Source organism: Littorina saxatilis, linkage group LG4 (assembly GCF_037325665.1).
Source record: "Littorina saxatilis isolate snail1 linkage group LG4, US_GU_Lsax_2.0, whole genome shotgun sequence".
Taxonomy (NCBI): domain Eukaryota; kingdom Metazoa; phylum Mollusca; class Gastropoda; order Littorinimorpha; family Littorinidae; genus Littorina; species Littorina saxatilis.
In genome coordinates, this window is record NC_090248.1 from 58915069 (window position 1) to 58920068 (window position 5000).

Sequence of the window (5000 nt, forward strand, 5' to 3'; positions counted from 1 at the left end):
GGGAGGACCCCACACCACACTGGGAGGACCACACACCACACTGGGAGGACCACACACCACACTGGGAGGACCACACACCACACAGCACACTGGGAGGACCACACAGCACACTGGGAGGACCCCACACCACACTGGGAGGACCACACACCACACTGGGAGGACCACACACCACACTGGGAGGACCACACACCACACTGGGAGGACCCCACACCACACTGGGAGGACCACACACCACACTGGGAGGACCACACAGCACACTGGGAGGACCACACAGCACACTGGGAGGACCCCACACCACACTGGGAGGACCACACAGCACACTGGGAGGACCACACACCACACTGGGAGGACCACACAGCACACTGGGAGGACCCCACAGCACACTGGGAGGACCACACACCACACTGGGAGGACCACACAGCACACTGGGAGGACCACACACCACACTGCGAGGACCACACAGCACACTGGGAGGACCCCACACCACACTGGGAGGACCACACACCACACTGGGAGGACCACACACCACACTGGGAGGACCACACACCACACTGGGAGGACCACACACCACACTGGGAGGACCCCACACCACACTGGGAGGACCACACACCACACTGGGAGGACCCCACACCACACTGGGAGGACCCCACACCACACTGGGAGGACCACACACCACACTGGGAGGACCACACAGCACACTGGGAGGACCACACACCACACACCACACTGGGAGGACCACACAGCACACTGGGAGGACCCCACACCACACTGGGAGGACCACACACCACACTGGGAGGACCCCACACCACACTGGGAGGACCACACACCACACTGGGAGGACCACACACCACACTGGGAGGACCACACACCACACTGGGAGGACCACACACCACACTGGGAGGACCACACACCACACTGGGAGGACCACACACCACACTGGGAGGACCCCACACCACACTGGGAGGACCACACACCACACTGGGAGGACCCCACACCACACTGGGAGGACCACACACCACACTGGGAGGACCCCACACCACACTGGGAGGACCACACACCACACTGGGAGGACCACACACCACACTGGGAGGACCACACAACACACTGGGAGGACCACACACCACACTGGGAGGACCACACACCACACTGGGAGGATAACACAGCACACTGGGAGGACCACACAACACACTAGGAGGACCACACACCACACTGGGAGGACCTCACACCACACTGGGAGGATCACACACCACACTGGGAGGACCACACACCACACTGGGAGGACCACACACCACACTGGACAGTGGACCTTGGTCGGCCCCATGTCATCAATAAGATCACTGTGTATGCCAGAAAGCTTGCATCGAACGGCGGTTACAAAAATTGAAACCATTTCATAATTGTTTTTTTCTCTCAATTAAACGGGTTTGCTGTTGAGTGTAATAATAACATTGTCACCCCTTTATGTCATAATTTTTGTTTTGTCTTCTATCACTCTGAGATTGACCTTTTATTATTTGTTTTTCGCGTTTAATAACATTTTTTTAATGTCACATGACTAATCATTGTTCAATCAAGCATACGATATTATATTTTGTCTTCATTTTCAGAATGTTTCATTCGTATCAAGCTGGGTATAATAAAAACTAAAAACTATGGCAGATACCAGTTGCCGGTTCCCTTCAGTACAGAAAACTCCACGCACACTCACCTTTTTATTCCTGGAAACAGCACATACATTTACGCAATTTCTTACCCTACGCCTTGTTCATGATGCATTTAGCACAAAACATTATTGCACCGAAAGCTATGTCACAAAGATGTGAGTAGGCTATTTGTGATGTGAAACACGTCGTGATTTTAACCTCCCTAAAGATTGAATTGGGATATGCTAGGACACGTTTGAAGCGATATCACGGGTTTCGTGTGTTGCACGAGAAAACCCTAGTTTGACATGAGTTGTGTTTATGAAAAATGTAGCTGGTTTTGGTAATATCGTCACAACGTTGTAGATGCTCGACCGAGCAAGGTGTTTCTAGCGTGTGTCAAGTTTGTCGGGGACAAACACTCTTTCAAGAGACGGGTCTCTTAAGGTAAATGATTTACTATGTTGTATATTATTGAAGCTTGAATACATAGATGGAACGTGAATGTAAGTGTATACAAAGTGCACTAAATTCTAGTGTGAAGTTTTAAGAGAATTCTTGTTGTGAGTGTATTATGGTTTTTGTTGGGAAATTCTTGAACATAATTGTTGTTACGCATTTATGTTATGTTTAAGACAGTGATACTATGTATGGTAGTGTCAGTAGTGGATTAAGTGATTCATGGATGAAGTATAGTTTGGACTGATGATATTGACTGTGGACGGAATGTGAATGTAGAATGAACGAGAGAGATGTTACATGACTTTAGTTTAGGAAGAGGAGATGGTTTAAGAGAATGTTGTATTAAGACTTGGGTTAATTCTTTAGGAGTTTCCATGACGAGGGTTCATGAGCGTGAGCGAGGGACGGACCTCACACGGAAGAGGCGTGACGATGGTGGAGAGAGAGACCACATCGGCGCAGATGGCTGGACGGAGGAGTCTCAATCATCACCGGTCGTAGAGACGACGGTTATTTTCGTTAATGGCGAAAGTGTTTCTCGGGGAGAAACGTGAAAGGTGAAAGTGTTTCTCGGGGAGAATTGTGAAGGGTGCATGTTGGCATCTAAAAGGAGAGTTTCTGGGAATTCATCGTCTGCGTGGATTCAGCGGCACAAGGAGGTGTAAATGACGACATGTAGTGAGCCGTGTTACGAACTCGTGAGTACGAGTGTCTGTCAACACTTTACCTGGTGCAGTAACTAATTATTGAAATAATTTCTTTATCATTAATCACGTGTGTGGAGTGATTATAAAGAGATTGTATGAACGGTGTGGACGAGAAGTTGATTGGTATTGATGTTGTTTTCTTTAGGTGAAGAATTGTTATAATTTGTGTGAGGAAACAGTAAGTCTGCATCCTCCCAAATTCTGTGTTTGGAGTGTTTTTAGTGTGAAGATTGAAGAGTCAGTGTAATAAGATAGGGCAGAACACGTATACATAAAAGTAACTCCTTATTCACACTACAATCCACTTCATGACAAGCTAAAACATTAATTCCCGTGTCATTTATTTCAAATTGTTTATGCCGTTAAAGACACTTCATCTGACTATCTGGCATCCTTTGGCGAGGGTCACGTGACTACCACCCAAATATAAGTACCCCCCAAAAGGACCTGAACAAAAAGTAAAATGCCATCGATGAAAAGTCAGTAGAGGCACAACATGACACACGAGGAGAAGGTCATATAAATGATCCATTTAAAACAGGTAGTTTTTTTCAGCAATATTGTGTAGTTCATTCATGTGTGGTGCCATTTCTACTGATGCAGCTGTCGATCGCAAGAGCGGTCGAAAACGGGAAATGTTTGCGACAAGTTTGAGGGGTACAATGTACCATGACAAAAAGCTCTGCATGTCAGCATCGACGCAGGGGAGTGCTTTGAACGTTTCATGATATTATACAATACGTAGTTGAGTTAAAATGTCGAATCCTAATAGGTATTTGACCAGATGTTATGCAAGATGATGTTAAGAACAATATTAACTTTCATTCTTTGCAGGACAAAATAATTTGTCTTTGATGAGAGGAGTGAAGGTATCATTCGACATCACAACAGTGTACACGTTTGAAGACGATGCCTATAACATAGAGCCGAAGACGGACATTCCACTCTCACCGCCCATGAGTGGGCGAGAAGTTGAACTGACACGTCAGATGCCGGCAGACCAGCTTTGGGATTATCTCACCTTCTGTGAAATCCAAGTCTGGGGTAAACAAATGATTATTTTTTGTCGATGTTTAGACTGTATTGGTTTGGCGTGCGTGCGTGCTTGTGTGAGTGTGTGTGTGTGTGTGTGTGTGTGTGTGTGTGTGTGTGTGTGTGTGTGTCAGTTACGTTTAGATTTAATTGGGTTGGCGTGTGTGCGTGAATGCGTGCGTGATTGCTTATGTGCGTGCGTGCGTGCGCGCGCGCGCGCGCGTGTGTGTGTGTGTGTGTGTTTGTGTGTACAGCTATACAGATTTAGAGGCATCTCTGGTTTTCCTTTTGGCAGAATGTGCACACACACACAGACACACACATACACACACACACACACACACACACACACACACACACACACACACACACACACACACACACACACACACACACACACACACACAATCGGTATGTTGGATGATTGTGGATCTGGCGAAAGAAGAAACATTATCCCAAATCTAGATTGTGGGGATTATCTTCATTAGATCGTGTACGTGTAAAATGAACCGGTGACTGGGAATTTAGCATTCATTACTGTTGACCCACTTGTATTGAAAAATATATTGCAGGTTGCGAAAGTTGAGGTCTGCGAGGTCTCATCGAGACAATTCGGTTCCGAAAGACATTCACCCTGGATTTAAAGGTGAGTAGGTTAGGTTCGATGTCCGTTACGTTGTGTGTACGTTTGTTTGTTATTTGTTTGCTTGGTTTTCTTCTGTAAGAGGATACATGGTTACACTGTATTTAAACATTTGGCCATCTGCAGATGAATAAATAAAGCAGATTTGTGGTACACTAGCTGCCAAGCATGTCTTTACTTTGGTTTGATGTATTACTGATCATGTGCTTTAATATACATAAGTTTATATATAAGTTGTTTAACTTCCTCTTGTAAATGTCTGCAAACTCACAACACAGAAACGTTAGTGAAAACTCTAAAAGGAGTATGTTGGTTGGTTGTAACTGCATATGGAATAACAAAAATCTCTCTCTCTCTCTCTCTCTCTCTCTCTCTCTCTCTCTCTCTCTCTCTCTCTCTCTCTCTCTCTCTCTCTCTCTCTCTCTCAACCAACAACCAGTGCTTTTTAACAATGTATTATTATTTTTATATACACTGATTTTTTTCGAATGCAGTGTATGTCAATGGGCATGA